At 47.7% G+C, this 22,055-nt stretch overlaps 1 long non-coding RNA gene across 1 annotated transcript; it reads right to left on the reverse strand.

The window, feature by feature from the left end:
- Positions 1-508: 508 nt before the first annotated feature.
- On the reverse strand, positions 509-8,707 carry LOC147083621 (uncharacterized). Its single transcript, XR_015075969.1, has 2 exons — positions 8,611-8,707; positions 509-828 (listed from the first exon to the last, which is right to left on the reverse strand). It is a non-coding gene; the product is annotated as an uncharacterized LOC147083621 (long non-coding RNA).
- Positions 8,708-22,055: the final 13,348 nt, after the last annotated feature.

Below are 22,055 nucleotides of genomic sequence, written 5' to 3' on the forward strand. Positions count from 1 at the left end.
CACTCCAGAGACTCGAGCACATAAAGCTAGGCTGACCCTCCAGTGCAGTGCTGAGGGAGTGCTGCACTGTCGGAGGGGCCGTCTTTCAGATGAGACGTTAAACCGAGGCCCCGTCTGCTCTCTCGGGTGGATGTAAAAGATCCCATGGCAGTATTTTGAAGAAGAGCAGGGGCGTTATCCCCGGTGTCCTGGCCAATATTTATCCCTCAACCAACATAACAAAACCGATTATCTGGTCATTATCACATTGCTGTTTGTGGGAGCTTGCTGAGTGAAAATTGGCTGCTGCACTTCCCACATTACAACAGTGACTACACTTCAAAAAGTAAAGTGCTTTGAGACGTCCAGTGGTCATGAATGGCGCTATAGAAATGCAAGTCTTTCTTTACTTTTGCTACTCTCTCTTCCTTTTTGATGCTTTTGATTTAATGATTAAACATTTAAGAAATTATTGCAGTGACAAAGGCTGTCTGTGAAACTGGAGGAAATTTGTCTTTAAATAATGTTATTTAAAAAAAAAATTTTAATGTAAGATTGAACATTTTATTTACAGTAAATGACATTTACAGAGCTCAGGTCTCAGCTCTTTGTACAAAGTCACAAGCCCTCATGCCTACAAGGCAGGGGTCCCAGTCTCTACAAGCTTCTTGGTCATCTTCACTTGTTCATCTGGATAATGGGTCTCCAGGAATTCACACAGTTGAGGGTCGGCGCTCCCAGTGGAGAGTTTGTGCAGATCCAGCAGACTCTGGTTGACATTCTTCTCCATCTGCAGGGCTCTCTGCATCGCCGAGCGGAGCCTCTCGCTCTCCCGGCCGAACAAGTGGACTGTAACGAAACTTAAAAACTTAAATTCATTTTTGAAACTTATCAAATTAAATTAAATTCACCCCAGCCGGGGTGACAATGCACTCCAGTCCTCGCGGCACCCACCAGTCTCGGAAGGTCTCAAGTGTGCCAGCAGACACCGCGTGCTCCATCTCCAGGGCCACCCGGGCATGAACATGGCCGCGGAAGAGAGGCAGGCAATCGGGCCGAACGACCCCCTCGACTGCCCGCTGCCTGGACCTGTTTATTGCCATTTTGGCCAGGCTCAGGAGCAGTCCTACAAGGAGGTCCTCCGATCTGCCTGCTCCCCTTCACACCGGGTGGCCGTAGATCAGGAGCGTGGGACTGAATTGCAACCAAAAATCGAGGAGCAGCCCCTTCAAAAAATGGAACAGGGGCTGCAACCTCTCACATTCCACATAAACATGGAACACGGACTCCTCCAGGCTGCAGAAAAGGCAGGCGGCCTGGGAGTCTGTGAACCTACTTAACATTTTATTGCAAGGGACGGCTCCGTGCAACACCCTCCAGGCCAAGTCCCCAATAGAACAAGGGAGGACTCCTGCATAGAGAGCCCTCCATTGGGGACCTCCGCCCCAACCAGATGGCAAGATGGCACACCAAGGCGTGTACGGACGGCAGACGATGATGGCAAAGTGGAGAGTGTGCAGCAGCAGCCCGTACAGGAAACCCCTCCATGCAGAGCTCAAGGGCACGGAGGACATTTCCCCGAGGCGGCTCAAGTTGTGAGGCGCCATTTCCTGAGAGGGGTTTCAGGGTCGTGTGCCGATGAGGAATTCTGTCCGAACGGGGGTCAGTTCGGACGGGATCACCCCATGTGCTTGAGCCTCCTTGATACACCTAGTGGAGTCAGGGCCCACTGCCGCTTTCAGCAACTCGATGGCTTTGGCCGTGCGCCAGACGTTGGCCAAGGACAGGCGCTGTGCCAGCTCTTCTGGCGCCATCCAGCCCACTCCTCCACCATCGAGCAGGTCCCTGATTCTAGTCACCTTGCCAGGCACAGCCCTGCTCTCCGCCAGCCACCCGATCCAGCAGTCACGGAGGTGCGGATTCCTGAGCAGCGGCTCCCGAAGGAGAACCGCCACTCCTGATGGGGGAGAACTCCGCCTGGAGGCGACGCTGTTCCAGACCCATAGCAGTTCCTGGTAGAAGACAGGCAGCTCCCGCAGGTAGGCATGTGTACCACCCAATTCCACAAACAGGAGCTGTGTGTCGTAATTGAGGCCATGCAGCTGACAGAAGAAATATGTCGCCAGCGCACACCATCGAGGAGGATTCTCGATGTACAGGTATCTCTGCAGGATCCGAGTGGGTTTGGGAGGTGCTGCTGAAGAAGTATTGGCGAGTTGCTGCAGTGCATCTTGTAGATGGAACACACTACAGCCACAGTGCACTGGTGGTGCAGCGAGTCACTATTTAAGGTGGTGGATGGGGTGCCAATCAAGCGGGCTGCTTTGTCCTGGATGGTGTCGAGCTTCTTGAGTGTTGTTGGAGCTGCACTCATCCAGGCAAGTGGAGAGTATTCTATCACACTCCTGACTTGTGCCTTGTAAATGGTGGAAAGGCTTTGGGGAGTCAGGAGGTGAGACACTTGCCACAGGATACCCAGCCTCTGACCTTTGGAATTCTCTTCCCCAGAGAGCTGTGGAGGCTGGGTCATTGAGTGTGTTTAAGGTGGAGATAGACAGATTTTTGAACGATAAGGGAGTCAAGGGTTATGGGGAGTGGGCAGGGAAGTGGAGTTGAGGCCAAGATCAGATCAGCCATGATTTTATTGAATGGCGGAGCAGGATCGAGGGGCCAAATGACCTACTCCTGCTCCTACATCTTCTGTTCTTGTGTCTCTCATCAGCTCCGGCCACTGAGTTGTGTCTGACCCCGCGCATGCGTCCCATGGCCTCGCCCTCTCCTGCTCCACAGGCGCCCGGCCCGCACCGCGCATGCTCAGCACACACCCTGGGCCCCTGTCAATCATCCTCCCCCGCGCCTGCACGCTGGGCCCGAGCTCCAGGCTGCCGCACGGGGCTTTCTTTGTAAAGATGGTGTTGGTGAAGAGCCGCAATCAGTGAGGGAAAGTGAGTTTTGCGAGGGGGCGGAGTGAACCGCAGCACGTGATCGCAGGGCCTGTGACTGACGGGAGCTCTGACCAAAAGGAAGAGCGCGGGCGGAGCTGACTAGCGGCGGGTCCTCCAACCAATGGCGGCGTGGCAAGGGGGCGGGGCCTCCTCTCCAGCTCAGGTGCACTGGGGCCGATTGTGACGCGCTGTCCCCAGGTGAGAGCAGCTCAGTCAGCACAGAGCTGGGGCTGGAATCTGGGAGAGGGGCCGCAGGCAGCGGGCCTGGCAAAGGGGCAGTCACTGATTGAATAATAAACAGGGGTAAGGGCACACTAACCTAACATCATATATATATTAATGAATATTTTACATCTGTTTTCACAAAAGAGAGGGACGATGTAGACATCGCAATCAGGGAGGACTGTGAAATATTAGATGAAATAAACATAGTGAAAGAGGAAGTATTAAGGGGTTTAGCATCTTTGAAAGTGGATAAATCCCCAGGCCCGGATGAAATGTATCCCAGACTGTTAAGAGAAGCAAGAGAGGAAATAGCAGAGGCTCTGACCATCATTTTCCAATCCTCTCTGGCTACAGGGGTGGTGCCGGAGGACTGGAGGACTGCTAACGTGGTACCGTTGTTTAAAAAGGGAGAAAGGGATAGACTGAGTAATTACAGGCCAGTCAGCCTAACCTTGGTGGTGGGAAAATTATTGGGAAAAATTCTGAGGGCCAGGATAAATCTTCATTTAGAAAGACACGGATTAATCAGGGACAGTCAGCATAGATTTGTTAAGGGAAGGTCGTGTCTGACTAACCTGATTGCATTTTTTGAGGAGGTAAGGAGGAGGATCGATGAGGGTAGTGTGTTTGATGTAGTCTATATGGATTTTAGCAAGGCTTTTGATAAGGTCCCACATGGCAGACTGGTCATGAAAGTAAAAGCCCATGGGATCCAAGGCAAAGTGACAAGTTGGATCCAAAATTGGCTCAGAGGCAGGAGACAAAGGGTAAAGGTCGAAGGGTGTTTGTGTGACTGGAAGGCTGTTTCCAGTGGGGTTCCGCAGGGCTCAGTACTGGGTCCTTTGCTTTTTGTGGTATAAATCAATGATTTGGGCTTGAATGTAGGAAGTATGATTAAGAAGTTTGCAGATGATGCAAAAGTTGGCCGTGTGGTTGATAATGAAGAAGAAAGCTGCAGACTGCAGGAAGATATCAATGGACTGGTCAGGTGGGCAGAACAGTGGCAAATGGAATTCAATCTGGAGAAGTGCGAGGTAATGCATTTGGGGAGGGCTAACAAGGCAAGGGAATACACTATAAATGGTAGGACACTGAGAAGATCAGAGGGACCTTGGAGTGCATGTCCACAGATCCCTGAAGGTAGCAGGACAGGTAGATAAGGTGGTTAAGACGGCACACGGGATACTTGCCTTTATTAGCCGAGGCATAGAATATAAGAGCAGGGAGGTTATGCTCGAACTGTATAAAACACTAGTTAGGCCGCAGCTAGAACACTGCGTGCAGTTCTGGTCACCACATTACAGGAAGGATGTGATTGCACGAGAGGGGGTGCAGAGGAGATTTATGAGGATGTGGCCTGGGCTGGGGAATTTTAGCTATGAGGAAAGATTGGATAGGCTGGGGTTGTTTTCTTTGTTACAGAGGAGGCTGAGGGGAGACTTAATTGAGGTGTATAAAATTATGAGGGGCCTAGATCGAGTGGATAGGAAGGATCTATTTCCCTTAGCAGGGAGGTCAATAACCAGGGGCACAGATATAAATTAATTGGTCAGAAGTTTAGAGGTGGTTTGAGGAGATTTTTTTTTCACCCAGTGGGTGGTGGGGGTCTGGAACTCAGTGCATGAAAGGGTGGTCGAGGCAGAGACCCTCATCACATTTAAAAAGTACTTGGATATGCACTTGAAGTGCCGTAACCTACAGGGCTACGGAGGATAGAATGTCCCATTCCCCAGGCATGGACATCCAGCACCTCGATCACAGCAACAATTCACAAAACAATGGCAATATAACTTGGAGCAGAGACGTTTAAGTGCAGCTGTGATCGAGGTGCTCAAAATTATGAGGGGTTTTGATCGAGCAAACAAGGAGAAGCTGTTGTCACTGGCAGGAGGGTCGGTAACGAGAGGACACAGATTTCAGATCATTGGCAAAAGAATCTAGAGAGGAAATGAGGAGACTTTTTTTACACAGCGAATTGTGATGATCTGGAATGTGCTGCCTGAATGGGAGGTGGAAGCAGATTCAATAGTAACTTTCAAAAGGGAATTGGATATATACTAAAGGCAGAAATTTGCAGGGCTGTGGGGAAACAGCAGGGCAGTGGGACTAATTGCATCGCTCTTTCAGAGAGCCGGCACCAGCACGATGGGCCGAAAGGCATCCCACTGTGCTCTATGATTCTATAACATCAGCTTCTCTCTGCTCACTAGTACTGAGAGAACAGGGAATAATCTTTAAATCCAGCCCAGTTATTGGGGTTTTAACATTAACAAGCCCCAGTTGCCTGAATTAACATGGTTCAGTCCTGGATGTGATTAAAGGCATCGGAAACAGTGGAATCGACCCACCGCAGTCACACTGTGGACACTCTGGTGTGTCAGCGGGTGGGATACACCAGGGAATCCCTTTCCACACACTGAGGTTGACTCTAATGATCGGGAGTCCCAGGGTTTCGGATACCAGATAACCAAGCTCACAAGAACACAAATTGTCTCTCCAGACTTTATTAAGAGCGCTGCATAACACAGATCGGGTGATAATTCCCTCAATCTGGAGAATAGAAGTACAGTGGATTCACGCGCGATCTTCTCGAGTCTGTTCCAACTGACAACGGCTTAAGTGGCCTGTTCTTATACACAAGCTTGGTTACCGCTCAGGAAATGGGATTGTTTGGACCCGTCTGTTGACCGCCTCCTGAACCCCTGCTAATTCAGGGAATTTAGTCCATCTGTGACCAGACTATAACCATAAGCCCGTCTGGTTATCACACCTATACGGTCCGTGAAGTTATTATTAGATTCACACCCAGATGTTGTGCCTTCACTTGTCTGGCACTTCATCCCATAACACGGGTACAGGGGCTCAGTAATGTTTCATTCATCAAAACAACAACAACTTGTATTTATATAGCGCCTTTAATTAAGTAAAACATCCCAAAGCGCTGCACAGGAGTATTTTAAGACAAAATTTGACACCGATCCACATAAGGATAAATTAGGGCAGGTGACCAAAAGCTTGGTCAAAGAGGTAGGTTTTAAGGAGCGTCTTAAAGGAGGAAAGTTGAGTCGTTGAGTATATTCAAGGCTGAGATCGATAGATCCTTGGACTCTAGGGGAATCAAGGGATATGGAGATCGGGCGGGAAAGTGGAGTTGAGGTCGATGATCAGCCATGATCTTATTGAATGGCGGAGCAGGCTCGAGGGGCCGTATGGCCCACTCCTGCTCCTATTTCTTATGTTCTTATGAAAGAGAGGTAGCGAGCTGGGCAGGTTTAGGCAGGGAATTCCAGAGCTTAGGGTCGAGGCAACAGAAGGCACGGCCACCAGTGGTGGAGCGATTAAAATCAGGGATGCACAACAGGCCAGAATTGGAAGAGCACAGATATCTCGGGGGGTTGTGGGGCTGGAGGAGATTACAGAGAAAGGGAGGGGCGAGGCCATGGAGGGATTTGAAAACAAGGATGAGAATTTTGAAATCAAGGTGCTGCTTAACAGGGAGCCAATGTAGGTCAGCGAGCACAGGGGTGATGGGTGAACGGGACTTGGTGCGAGGTAGGACACGGGCAGCCGAGTTTTGGATGACCTCAGGTTTACTTAGGGGTCAAAGACAAAGTACAACATCATACACGTCAGCTTAACAGAATCTCATCATATTTATGGGGCCATCAATATAAAATAGTCTCTGATAGATTACGTAGGGAATTCAGGAGAAATGTCTTTACCCAGAGAATGGTAAGAATGGGGAACTCGCTACCACAGGGAGTAGTTGAGGTGAACAGCACAGATGCATTTATGGGGAAGCCACATGAGGGAGAAAGGAATGGGAGGAGATGTTGATCAGGTTAATTGAAGTAGGGTGGGTGTGGGGCATAAACACCGGCATGGACCAGTTGGGCCGAATGGCCTGTTTCTGTGCTGTACATTCTATGTAACACCATGAACAGTCAATCGAAGGGAATCATCAGCACAACAGTCTTAAAGATTAAACAGCAGTCCAAGAATTTATAAAACATTCATCCATTCCACGTTCATGTTGCCCCAGCTACAGAACAGTGTGAACTCGCTGGTGTCTCTTCAGGTCCTTCAGCGATTTAAAGCTCTTACCACAGTCAGAACACTTACATGGTTTCTCATCAGTGTGAACTCGCTGGTGTCTCACCAGGTGGGATGACAGAGTGACTCCCTTCCCACACACGGAGCAGGTGAACAGCTTCTCCCCAGTGTGTGTACACTGGTGTGTCGTCAAATTTCCAGTGCTTTTAAACCTCTTCCCACAGTCAGAACATTTAAACGGCCTCTCTCCAGTGTGAACTCACTGGTGTTCGAGCAGAGTTGAGGAATGAGTGAATCCCATCCCACACACGGAGCAGGTGAGTGGCCTCTCCCCAGTGTGAACTCACTGGTGTATCTGGAGCTTGGATGACTCTGCAAATCCCTTCCCACACACGGAGCAGGAGAACGGTTTCTCCCCAGTGTGAACTCGCTGGTGTCTATGGAGGCTGGATAACTGAGTGAATCCCTTCCCACATTCAATACACGTGAACGGCTCTCCCCAGTGTGAACTCGCTGGTGTATCTGGAGCTTGGATAACTCTGCGAATCCCTTCCCACACACGGAGCAGGAGAACGGTTTCTCCCCAGTGTGAACTCGCTGGTGTCTATGGAGGCTGGATAACTGAGTGAATCCCTTCCCACATTCAATACACGTGAACGGCTCTCCCCAGTGTGAACTCGTTGGTGTATCTGGAGCTTGGATAACTCTGCGAATCCCTTCCCACACACGGACCAGGTGAACGGCCTCTCCCTGGTGTGAGTGCGCTGATGAGTTTCCAGCTTGGATGGATAATTGAATCTCTTCCCACAGTCCCCACATTTCCACCATTTCTCCGTGGTGCGGGTGTCCTTGCGTTTCTCCAGGTTGGACGATCAGTTGAAGCCTCGTCCACACACAGAACACGTGTACGGTTTCTCCCCGCTGTGAATGGTGCGATGATTTTTCAGGCTGTGTAACTGGTTAAACCTCTTTCCACAGTCAGTGCACTGGAACACTCTCACTCGGGTGTGTGTTTTCCAGTCACACTGATGTTTGAAATCTTTTCCCACAGACAGAAGAGACAAACATTTGTCCTTCCATATTCAAAGGTGATATACCTATCAATTCAGTTCATGAAAAGCGACGAGTTAAGTTAGTAACTATAGGTTTTTATTGGCTAAATAACAGAGCCCACCCTCGTGGGTGATCGGATCCAACAAGGAGGAATACCAGCCAGTCGACCACCTTTATACCTGGGCAAGCAGGCGGAGCCATGGGCGGAGTCAGCTGTGGTCAGCCCAGGTATAACAGCGTGGCAAGAGGTGACCTTGTGTAGTGGTACAACAGTGTAAACAGTGATAACCATAGTGTAACGATATAAACAGTGATAACCATAGTGTAACGATAGTGAACGATAAAAGTGGTTTACCACAAAAGGTCAATGATATTCAGGTCCTGATGAATGGAGTGACTCTGTCAGATCTTGATGTGATGTTTGGTTTGAGTTTCCCGTCTGTAAATCCTACCCTTCTCACACCCTGTAAAACAACTTTACAAAAGTCATCACTATAAATACAGGATAGAAATTCAGAACAGACAATTCTAGTTTCTGTGGAACATTCTTTCCTCTCTTGTTCCCCCAAAGCTGTAAATCCCCATCCCACACACTCTCCCTCCTCCCTGTGCTGAAATCCAAACCCATCGCACCATCTCCAACATTTCTTTCCTCCACTCCCAGTTTTCCCCCCTCCCTTTACTCTGGTTGGGTTCAGTTCTACACCCGCTGTGTGCAGAGTGAGAATAAAATCAATGAGTCAATGATTGTCTCTCCTGGTCACTGGGACCCTGAAACCCCGCCCACCCTTTGTTCCTGTACCAAGATGGCCGTGCATGTGCCGTGCTGCAGGTGGAACCGGTCTTCTTTCCTCCACCAAGATGGCCACGCGTAACCCGGGCCTGTCACTGATAAAAAGCCTCACAGCTGCCGTCCGGAGGAAAATAGACCGGGCCGCGGGATCTCATTCGGGCCTGAGGCCGTTCTCCAACTTTATAAAACTGCGGCGTGGCCTACCCGCAGTTTATTAATCTCCTGACCCCGCTCTCGCAGACCAGCAGCTCTGCCCGGTGACCGCCTGGGGTTTTCTTGGTAAAGTCGGTGAGGGACACGTGATCCGGGCCCAGGGCCTGATTGACGGGAGCTTCCGACCAATAGGGAGCGAGCAGGGTGGGGCTGGAGGAGCGAGTCGGCGGCAGGTGCTCCAACCAATCAGGGAGCCTGAGGGGCGGGACTTGCGCCGGCTGATTGTCTGATCCGCAGGGCAGCGAGTTTCTCCAGTCCCTTGTTCAGGGCCCGGGGCCAGGGGAGGCTGTGGGCCTTTATTCCCCTCATTGGACACAAGGCTCTATCCAACTCCTTCTTGAATATATTTAATGAATTGGCCTCTACTGCCTTCTGTGGTAGAGAATTCCACAGGTTCACCACTCTCTGGGTGAAGAAATTGCTCCTCATCCCAGTCCTAAATGGCTTACCCCTTATCCTTAGACTGTGATCCCTGGTTCTGGACTCCCCTGCCATCGGAAACATCCTTCCTGCATCTAGTCTGTCTAGTCCTGTTAGAATTTCATAAGTTTCAATGAGATCCCCTCTCATTCTTCTAAACTCCAGCAAGTATAAGCCCAATCAACCCAATCTCTCCTCATATATCATTCATGCCATCCCAGGTGTCAGCCTGGTGAATCTTCGCTGCACTCGCTCCATGGCAAGAAAATCCTTCCTCAGATAAGGCGACCAAAACTGCACACAATACTCAAGATGTGGTCTCACCAATGCCCTGTACAACTGCAGCAAGACATCCTTGTTCCTGTACTCGAACCCTCTTGCTACGAAGGCCAACATACCATTTGCCTTCTTAACCACCTGCTGCACCTGCATGCTTACCTTCAGCGACTGGTGCACAAGGACACCCAGGTCTCATTGCACTTCCCCTTCTCCCAATCTATTGCCGTTCAGATAATAATCTGCCTTCCTGTTTTTGCCACCAAAGTGGATAACCTCGCATTTATCCACATTATACTGCATCTGACATGCATCTGCCCAATCACCCATGTCCAAATCATACTGGAGTTTCTCAGCATCCTCCTCAGAGCACACACGCCCACCCAGCTTTGTGTCGTCTGCAAACTTGGAGATATTATATCTAGTTCCCTTGTCTGGATCATTAATATATATTGTGAATAGCTGGGGTCCTAGGACCGATCCTTGCATTACCCCACTAGTCACCGCCTGCCACTTGGAAAAAGACCCGTTTATTCCAACTCTTTGCTTCCTGTCTGCCAACCAGTTCTCTATCCAAGTCAGTACCTTGCCCCCAATCCCATGCGCTAATCTCTTATGCGGGACTTTATCGAAAGCCTTCTGAAAGTCCAAATACACCACATCCACTGGTTCTCCCTTATTTATTTTACCAGTTACCTCCTCAAAAAATTCCAGTAGATTAGTCAAGCACGATTTACCTTTTGTAAATCCATGTTGACTTTGTCTGATCCTGTCACTGTTTTCCAAGTGCTCTGCTATTACATCTTTTATAATGGACACTAGCATTTTCCCCACTATCGATGTCAGGCTTACCGGTCTGTAATTCCCCATTTTATCTCTCCCACCTTTTTTGAATAGTGGGGTAACATTAGCTACCCTCGAATCCATGGGTACTGTTCCAGAGTCTATCGAATTTTGGAAGATGACCAGCAGTGCATCTACTATTTCTGGGGCCAATTCCTTAAGTACCCTAGTATGTAGATTATCAGGGCCTGGGGATTTATCGGCCTTCAATCCTGTCAATATCCCGATCACCATTTCCCTACAAATACTGGTTTCTTTCAGTTCCTCCCTCTCATTAGACCCTATGTTCCCCGACACCTCTGGGAGGTTATTTGTGTCCTCCTTTGTGAAGACAGAACCAAAGTATGTATTTAATTGGTCCACCATTTCATTGTTCCCCATTATAAATTCTCCTGATTCTGACTGCAAGGGACCTACACTTGACTTCACCAATCTTTTTCTCTTCACATATCTATAGAAGCTTTTACAGTCAGTTTTTATGTTCCCTGCAAGTTTACTGTCATACTCTATTTTCCCTTTCTTAATTAATCCCTTTGTCCTCCTTTGTTGAATCCCAAACTGCTCCCAATCCTCAGGTTTACTGCTTTTTCTGGCCCATTTATATGTCCTCTCCTTGGATCTTATGCTATCCCTAATTTCCCTTGTTAGCCACGGTTGATTCACCTTATTTGTTTTATTTTCATGCCAAACAGGAATGAACAAATTCTGTAGTTCATCCATGCGATCTTTAAATGTTTGCCATTGCCTATCCACCGTCAACCCTTTGAGTAACATTCCCCAATCAATCCTACCCAACTCGCGCCTCATACCATCATAGTTTCCTTTATTTAAATTCAGGACCCTAGTCTCTGAGTCAAATACTTCACCCTCCATTTTAATGAAGAATTCTATCATATTATGATCGCTCTGCCCCAAGGGGCCTCGCACAACAAGATTGCTAATTAATCCTTTCTCATTACATAATACCCAGTCTAAATGGCCTGATCTCTAGTTGGTTCCTCGACATATTGGTCCAGGAAACCATCCCGTATACACTCCAGGAATTCCTCCTCCACAGTATTGTTACTAATTTGGTTCGCCCAATCTATATGTAGATTAAAGTCACCCATGATAACTGCTGTGCCCTTATTGCACGCATCTCTAATTTCCCGTTTAATGCCATCCCCATCCTCCACATTACTGTTTGGGGGTCTGTATACAACTCCCACTAACATTTTCTGTCTCTTGGTATTTCTCAGCTCTACCCATACAGATTCTACATCATCAGAGCTAATATCCTTCCTTACAATTGTGTTAATCTCCTCTTTAACCAGCAACACTACCCCACCTACTTTTCCTTTTTGCCTGTCTTTCCTGAATATTGAATACCCCTGGATGTTGAGTTCCCAGCCCTGGTCACCCTGGAGCCATGTTTCCGTAATTCCAATCATATCATATCTGTTTACATCTATTTGCACAGGTAATTCATCCACCTTATTACGAATGCTCCTCACATTAAGACCCAAAGCCTTCAGGCTTGTTTTTTTAACACTCTTAGACCTTTTAGAATTATTGGTACTGTGGCCGTGTTTGATTTAAACCCTTGATTACTCTGACTGCCACTTTTGCTTTTCTCCTTCCTGTGTTTTGCTTCTATCCTTGTTTCCCTTTTCTCTGTCTCTCTGCCTCCCATCACCCTCTGCCTCCTGCCGCTAAGCCAATTTTGGATCCAATGTGCCAAATTGCCCTGGATCCCATTGTGGTGTATGTGCCTTTAAGAGCAATTGTGGTGTATGTGCCTTTAAGAGCCCCAGGTGTGCGTAATGCCGGTAATTGCCACTTGGGCTATATAAGCCTGTGTATTGTGTATATCCTTTAGAACCCCCCCCAGACTTGCTTAGTAAATACCTATGAACCAACTCCTGTCTTCAGTGTCTTTATCTGCACACGGACACTACAGTGGCGACGAAGTGGAAACGGACATACCTGCAATTCGGCAGCACCTCAAGGACATCGATTCCTCCAGCGTCCAGAAGACTCCAGGAAGTAATAGAAACTGTGGTTTCACCAGCTGGCCAAGCTGGTGGCAGGTACTGCGCTAATCCTTCCTGGGCGTCAGGCTGGGGCTCCAGCGGCAGGCTCTACAGCTGAGACAGGCAGCGAAATCGGAGGCAAGCAATAACGGACTGGGAGGGTGCACTCGAGAGACGGCCGGCGCGGCAAGCAGGTCAGCGTTTAGACCTCCGTCGGGAACGAATCTCCAACAGTGAATAAACGGAAACCACAGTAAAACAGCGTTGTTATCGGTAGCAGCGGCGGGAAAGCGCAGGAAGCGCCATATCGAAATGCCTAAGTCTGGCAATATTGATGCTTTTGGTAACGAAACAGAGCCTAACTTTGGCAATATTGATGTTTTTGATAACAAGATAGAGGATTGGACCACATATGTAGAAAGAGTGGAGGTGTTTTGCACCGCAAATGGCATTGAAGATGAAAAAAAAGCTTCAGTGCTTCTGGATCTAATGGGCGCAGAAACATACAAGCTGTTACGCAACTTAATCACTCCAGCCGAACCGATGGACAAGAATTTTGAGGAGATTGTTGATACCCTACACTGCCAATTCGAGGCAGGACTGGCAGATTCTCTGCAAGACAAATTCATCTGCGATCCCCTAAGTGTAGAAACACAAAAAAAGGTATCTTCTGGAAAAGATTTAACACTGGACAAGGCTTTCAGTGCAATAGGAGCGGCAAAGATACAGCAAAGGCCACAAGACTTCGGCACCCATGAAATGACACGGGGTTTCAAGAGATGTTATCGCTGCGGCAGATCCAACCATGACCAGAGGGATTGCTGGTTCAAAGAAAAAGCATGCAGGCGATGCGGAAAGGTGGGACACATTCCACGTGTATGCCGATCTGAAAATAAAAAATCCACTAACAGGAAAAGAATCAATAAGGAAAAGCACAGAAAGGTACAAATGATGACGGACAGTAGCTCCAAAGACCAGAAGAGCGATAGCGACTCCGGGAACAAGAGCCTAAGCTCTCTCAAATTACATAATGTAATGGCCAATGAAGATTACCAGACCATTTGGGTTACCCTCATAATAGCAGGGTCCCCAGTTAAAATGGAGCTAGATACAGGATCAGCTCTAACCGTAATAAATCGACGAGATTACGAGAGGCTATTTTCGCATATACCTCTAAAAGACACATCCATTATCTTAAAAACATATACGGGGCAGAAAGTATACCCCAAAGGAAAAATAAAGGTGCCTGTGGTATACAACGGCAAAGAAATACAAAAGTTGTATTTATACATTCTACAAGATGGTGGTCCACCGTTGTTGGGACGTGAATGGATAAGGAAGATACGTTTAGACTGGCACTCCATTCAGGCACTGACGGTGACCAGTAAGGAAAAAAACAATGATGACATCATACCTGAACGATTAAAAGACATCTTGGCCAATGCCAAAGAAGTGTTTCAAGAGAAACTTGGAACCTTGAAAGGCATCACTGCCTCAATAAAAGTGGAAGATGCAGCAATTCCAAAATTTTTTAAGGCAAGACCGGTGCCATACGCAATACGTCCGGCAGTCGAGGCAGAGCTGGAGAATTTGGAAAAGGCAGGTGTATTATCCAAAATAGATTGGAGCGAATGGGCAACACCCATCGTTCCAGTCATGAAAAAAGCATTGAAAAATAACTCTGAGGAACAGAGAAAAATTCGCATCTGTGGGGACTTTAAGGTGACTGTAAACCCGGTCCTTCACACGGTACAGTATCCTCTTCCGAGGATAGAAGATATTTTCGCCTCACTATCCAGAGGAAAACGTTTCACAAAAATTGACTTGGCACAGGCATATCTACAGATGGAGGTTGAGGAGACTTCTAAAAAGTATCTCACAATAAACACACACAAAGGCCTGTACCAGTACAATCGACTGGTTTTTGGAGTAGCATCAGCTCCAGCTATCTGGCAAAGAGCTATGGAGCAAGTCCTGCAAGGGATTCCGGGGACTCAGTGTTACCTAGACGACATCCTTATAACAGGAGAAAACGACAACGAGCACCTTGCCAATTTGGAGCAGGTGCTCACTAGGCTGAAAGAACGGGGCCTACGAGCAAATCGCCCCAAGTGCGAATTTTTCCAAAATCAGATATCATATTGTGGCCACATAATTAATAAGGAAGGGTTGCATAAGTCACCTGAAAAAATTGAAGCAGTTATAAAAGCCCCAGCACCTGAAAATGTTTCACAATTGAGGTCATTCCTGGGATTAATAAATTACTATCATAAATTTTTACCGAACTTATCAACTATTCTACACCCTCTTAATGATCTTCTACACACAGGAGTGATTTGGAAATGGAACGAAGACTGTAAACGTGCCTTCCATAAATGTAAAGACTTAATCACATCCGAGAAAGTTTTGGCTCATTACAACCCATCACTACCAATCAGACTGGCGTGCGATGCATCCCCTTACGGCATAGGAGCGGTATTGTCCCATAGATTCCCTGATGGCTCGGAACGGCCGATAGCTTTTGCGTCACGCTCATTGAACTCAGCTGAGCGTAACTATTCCCAGATAGACAGGGAAGCACTCAGCCTGGTATGGGGAGTGAAGAAATTCAACCATTACCTACACGGACAAAAATTTACCTTACTGACTGACCATCAACCCCTCATCTCCATATTCAACCCTAAGAAAGGTGTCCCCATTATGACGGCACAAAGACTACAGAGGTGGTCCCTTTTTCTAGGGGCACACCAATACAACATTGAATACAAAGGGTCAAAACAGCATGGGAATGCTGATGGTTTATCGCGCCTACCGTTGCCAACGATAGAAGAGGCACCAACAGTAGACCCAGTAGAGATATTCCACTCTACCATAGTGGAATGTCTACCGGTGACAAATTCTGCCATTGAAAGGGAGACAAGAAATGACCCTACTCTCTCACGGGTCTACGATTTAACAATGAAGGGATGGCCAGCACATGGCGAACCACTGTTGCCAGCATTCTCGCAAAGAAGAGAACAGCTGTCAGTGTGCCGAGGAACCTTGATGTGTGGATCCAGAGTGGTGATTCCACCCAAACTCCAGGATAAAGTGCTAAAGGAGCTTCATGAGGGGCATCTGGGTGGAGTGAAAATGAAGAACCTAGCTAGGGCGTTTGTATGGTGGCCAGGTATCGATGGAGACATCGAAGATATGACCAAGAGCTGCCTAGGATGCCAGAAGGTCCAAAATGCTCCACCACAGGCCCCTCTACATCCATGGGAGTGGCCCTCATCTCCCTGGCAAAGGGTGCACATCGACTTTGCTGGTCCATTTATGGACTCAATGTTCTTAATCGCAGTTGATGCACACTCCAAGTGGCCGGAGGTAATAAAGATGTCCTCCACCACCACGGAAAAAACCATCACAGTATTAAGGACCATATTTGCCAGGAATGGGCTGCCGGAACAGATATGTTCTGATAATGGACCGCAATTTGTGTCCGAAGAATTCAGAAAGTTCTTAAAGAACAATGGGGTAAAGCACTACACGTCCGCCCCATACCATCCCGCCACCAATGGATTGGCTGAAAGGTTTGTCCAGACCTTTAAGAAGGCCATAAAGGCCATGGGTAATGAAGACATAAAACTTCAGCACAAGGTGGATAACTTCTTATTTGCATATAGGAATGCAACACATATGGTTACAAACCAAACTCCCGCCATGATGTTCTACAATAGAAACCTAAGATGCCGGCTAGATTTGGTCAAGCCCAACATCCGAAGGGACGTGGAGAACCGGCAGTTTCAGGGCATGAATGAAAGGCCAACTAGGGCCTTCCAGATAGGCCAACCGGTTTTGGCCCGGGACTACCGTACCGAGAAATGGCAGCCTGGAACTATCTGCACACGACTAGGACCACTGATGTATACTGTGGACATCGGAGAAAGCATAATAAGGCGCCATGCTGACCAAATCATCAAGTCATCCGAAAAGGGACAACCTACACCACCACGCTATACATCTAACGATCACAGAATCACAGAAACCCCACAGTGCAGATAGAGGCCATTTCGGCCCATCAAGCCTGCACCGACACATATCCCACCCGATCCCCGTAACCCCTACACCTACACATATCCCACCCGATGAAGTAGAGATACCCATATCTACCTCCGATCCGGTGATACTGGAACCCGATGAACCCGACACTGGCCTTCAAGCCGAATCAGCCTTGCCAGAAGAACCTACTACACCACCAGAAACTACTACACCCCCGAGGCGTTATCCGGACCGAGTCAGGAAGCCTCCTGAGAGACTAACTTATAATTAATTAATACAGCAATGTATATTATTTTGCATATAACATGTAATTAATAATTACTTAAAATATGATGTACTAGTTAGCTAGAAGGGGAGGAATTGTGGTGTATGTGCCTTTAAGAGCAATTGTGGTGTATGTGCCTTTAAGAGCCCCAGGTGTGCGTAATGCCGGTAATTGCCACTTGGGCTATATAAGCCTGTGTATTGTGTATATCCTTTAGAACCCCCCCCCAGACTTGCTTAGTAAATACCTATGAACCAACTCCTGTCTTCAGTGTCTTTATCTACACACGGACACTACACCCATAGGCTCTTACCTTCTTGAACAGTCTCCCATGCGGGACTTTGTCAAAAGCTTTACTGAAGTCCATGTAGACCACATCAACTGCACTACCCTCATCCACACACCTAGTCACACCCTCGAAAAATTCAATCAAATTGGTTAGACATGATCTCCCCCTGACAAAGCCTCGCTGACTATCCTTGATTAATCCTTGCCTCTCCAAGTGGAGACTAATTCTGTCCCTCAGAATCTTTTCCAATAATTTCCCTACCACTGATGTTAAGCTCTCTGGCCTGTAATTCCCTGGTTTATCCCTACTGCTCTTCTTGAATAATGGTATTACGTTAACTGTCCTCCAGTCCTCTGGCACCTCCCCTGTGGCCAGAGAGGTTCTGAAAATTTGTGTCAGAGCCCCTGCAATCTCCTCCCTTGCCTCACACAGCAGCCTGGGATGCGTATTGTCTGGGCCTGGGGATTTATCCACTTTTAAGCCCACTAAAACCACTCGTACCTCCTCCCTCTCAATACTAATTTGTTCAAGCATATACACAATCCCCCTGCCTGATTTCTATGCCTACATCGTCCTTCTCCATAGTGAATACAATTGCAAAATATTCATTTAAAACCTCACCTACATGTTCCCTTACATGTACAGATTAGGTCACCCCTCAGCCTTCTTTTTTCAAGAGAAAAGAGACCCAGCCTGTTGATCCTTTCCTGATATGTATACCCTCGCATTTCTGGTATCATCCTTGTAAATCTTCTCTGCACCCTCTCCAGTGCCTCTATATCCTTTTTATAATATGGCAACCAGAACTGTACGCAGTACTCTAAGTGTGGTCTAACCAAGGTTCGATACAGGTTTAGCATAACTTCACTACTTTTCAATTCTATACTTCTAGAAATAGACCCTAGAGCTTGATTTGCTTTTTTTATGGCCTTGCTAACCTGTGTCGCAACTTTTAGTAATTTGTGTATTTGTACTCCGAGATCCCTTTGCTCCTCTACCCCACCTAGACTCGCACCCTCCCAGTGATAAGTGACCTCCCCATTCTTCCTACCAAAATGTAATACCTCACATTTATCTGTTCAGCCTTGGGCAGTCTGCAAAAACTCTGGAATGTTTAATAATGAAATCAGGGAGTCAAAAAGCTGAGGTGAGGCAGTTTAAAAAGACAGTCCCTGACCAGAGATTGCTGGATGCTGACACTCGGTGCTCATGAGGATAGAATGTCCCATTCCCCAGGCACGGACATCCAGCACCTCGATCACAGCAAAAATTCACAAAACACTGGCAATATAACTTGGAGCAGAGACAGTTAAGTGGAGCTGTGATCGAGGTACTCAAATTTAGGAGGGGCTTTGATCGAGCAAACAAGGAGAAGCTGTTGTCACTGGCAGGAGGGTCGGTAACGAGAGGACACAGATTTCAGATCATTGGCAAAAGAATCTAGAGAGGAAATGAGGAGACTTTTTTTACACAGCGAATTGTGATGATCTGGAATGCACTGCCTGAATGGGAGGTGGAAGCAGATTCAATAGTAACTGTCAAAAGGGAATTGGATATATACTAAAAGCAGAGGTTTGCAGGGCTGTGGGGAAAGAGCAGGGCAGTGGGACTAATTGCATCGCTCTTTCAGAGAGCCAGCACCATGGGCCGAAAGGCATCCTACTGTGCTCTATGATTCTATAACATCAGCTTCTCTCTGCTCACTAGTACTGAGAGAACAGGGAATAATCTTTAAATCCAGCCCAGTTATTGGGAGCTCTTAACATTAACAAGCCCCAGTTGCCTGAATTAACACGGTTCAGTCCTGGATGTGATTAAAGGCATCGGAAACAGTGGAATCGACCCACCGCAGTCACACTGTGGACACTCTGGTGTGTCAGTGGGTGGGATACACCAGGGAATCCCTTTCCACACACTGAGGTTGACTCCAATGATTGGGAGTCCCAGGGTTTCGGATACCAGATAATCAAGCTCACAAGAACACAAACCGTCTCTCCAGACTTTATTAAGAGCGCTGCATAACACAGATCGGGTGATAATTCCCTCAATCTGGAGAATAGAAGTACAGTGGATTCACGCGCGATCTTCTCGAGTCTGTTCCAACTGACAATGGCTTAAGTGGCCTGTTCTTATACACAAGCTTGGTTACCGCTCAGGAAATGGGATTGTTTGGACCCGTCTGTTGACCACCTCCTGAACTCCTGCTAATTCAGGGAATTTAGTCCATCTGTGACCAGACTATAACCACAAGCCTGTCTGGTTATCACACCTACACGGTCCGTGAGGTTATTATCAGATTCATACCCAGATGTTGTGCCTTCACTTGTCTGGCACTTCATCCCGTAACACGGGTACAGGGGCTCAGTAATGTTTCATTCATCAGAAAAAGACAAAGTACAACAACATACTGGTCAGCTTAACAGAATCTCATCATATTTATGGGGCTATAAATATAAAAGTCACTAACAAATCCAGGAGGGAATTCAGGAGAAACTTCTTTACCCAGAGAATGGTGAGAATGGGGAACTCGCTACAAGGAGTAGTTGAGGTGAACAGCACAGATGGATTTATCAGGAAACCACATGAGGGAGAAAGGAATGGGAGGAGGTGTTGATCGGGTTAATTGAAGTAGGGTGGGTGTGGGGCATAAACACTGGCATGGACCAGTTGGGCCGAATGGCCTGTTTCTGTGCTGTACATTCTATGTAACACCATGAACAGTGAATCGAAGGGAATCATCAGCACAACAGTCTTAAAGATTAAACAATAGTACAAGAATTTATAAAACATTCATCCGTTCCATGTTCATGTAACCCCAGCTGTCTACAGGGCCCTGCGGCTGCAGAACAGTGTGAACTCGCTGGTGTCTCAGTAGGTGGGATGACCGAGTGAATCCCTTCCCACAGAAGGAGCAGGTGAACGGTCTCTCCCCAGTGTGAACTCGCTGGTGTCCGTTCAGATTCCTGGAGCTTGTAAAGCTCATCCCACAGACAGAACATGTAAATGGTCTCTGATCGGAGTGAACTCGCTGGTGTCTCTTCAGATCCCCAAAGGTTTTAAAGCTCGTCCCACAAACAGAACATGTAAATGGTCTCTCATCAGTGTGAACTCGCTGGTGTTGCTTCAGCTCCCCAGAGGTTTTAAAGCTCTTCCCACAGTCAGAACATTTAAATGGTCTCTCATCAATGTGAACTCGCTGGTGTGTCAGTAGGTGGGATGACCGCGTGAATCCTTTGCCACACACAGAGCAGGTAAACGGCCTCTTTCCTTCTCTCTCCAGCTGGTGTCTCTTCAGCTCCCTGGAGCTTTTAAAGCTCTTCCCACAGTCAGAACATTTAAATGGTCTCTCATCAGTGTGAACTTTCTGGTGTGTCAGCAGGTGGGCTGACCGAATGAACCCCTTCCCACACACGGAGCAGGTGAACGGTCTCTCCCCAGTGTGAACTCGCTGGTGTCCGCTCAGATCCCCAGCGCTTTTAAAGTTCATCCCACAGACAGAACATGTAAATGGTCTCTCATCAGTGTGAACTCGCTGGTGTTCCGTCAGCCCCCAAGAGGTTTTAAAGCTCTTCCCACAAACAGAACATGTAAATGGTCTCTGATCGGAGTGAACTCGCTGGTGTCTCTTCAGCTCCCCAAAGGTTTTAAAGCTCTTCCCACAAACAGAACATGTAAATGGTCTCTCATCAGTGTGAACTCGCTGGTGTTGCTTCAGCTCCCTGGAGCTTTTAAAGCTCTTCCCACAGTCAGAACATTTAAATGGTCTCTCATCAGTGTGAACTTGCTGGTGTGTCAGCAGGTGGACTGACTGAATGAATCCCTTCCCACACACGGAGCAGGTGAACGGTCTCTTTCCTGCTCTCTCCAGCTGGTGTTCCTTCAGCTCCTGGGACATTTGAAAGCTTGTCCCACAGTTGGAATGTTTCACCGACCTCTCCCCAGTGTGAACTCGCTGGTGTGCCAGCAGATTCGAGGACCGAGTGAATCTCTTCCCACACACGGAGCAGGTGAACAGAATCTCTCCTGCTCTCTCCAGCTGGTGTCTCTTCAGCTCCTGGGACCTTTTAAATCTCTTCCCACAGTCAGAACATTTAATATGAACAAGCTGGTGTCTCAGGAGGGTGGCAGAATGAGAGAATCGCTTCAAAAACACGGAGCAGGTCAACGGTCTCATCGGTGTGGACAAGCTGGTGTCTCAGCAGCACGGAGGGTGCAATTAATCCCTGCCACACACGGAGCAGGTTAAAGGTCTCTCCCTAGTGTGAACTTGCTGTTGTATCATCGGAGCGGATGACTGAGTGAATCCCTTCCCACACACGGGGCCTGGGTTTCCCCCAGTGTGTAGCCACTGGTGTCGCTTCAGGTATTTGTAGATTTTGAAGCTCTTTCAGAACATTTAAAAGGTCTCTCATCAGTGTGAACTCACGGGGGTGCCAGCAGATTCAAGGAGCGACTGAATCAGGTCCTGATGAATCACGTAACTCTGTCAGAATTTGAGGTGATGTTTGGTTTGAGCTTTCTGTCTGTAAATGCTCCACTTCTAAAACCCTGTAAAAGGAGTGTAGAAAGGGTAAGGGGCGAAGCAGGAATTTCTTTTGGCTAATTTTGCCTCAAAGAACAAACAGGGCAGAGCCGGTCCCACTGGTGT

Source organism: Somniosus microcephalus, unplaced genomic scaffold (assembly GCF_052327205.1).
Source record: "Somniosus microcephalus isolate GS21.2 unplaced genomic scaffold, FLI_Smic_1.0 scaffold58, whole genome shotgun sequence".
NCBI lineage: Eukaryota > Metazoa > Chordata > Chondrichthyes > Squaliformes > Somniosidae > Somniosus > Somniosus microcephalus.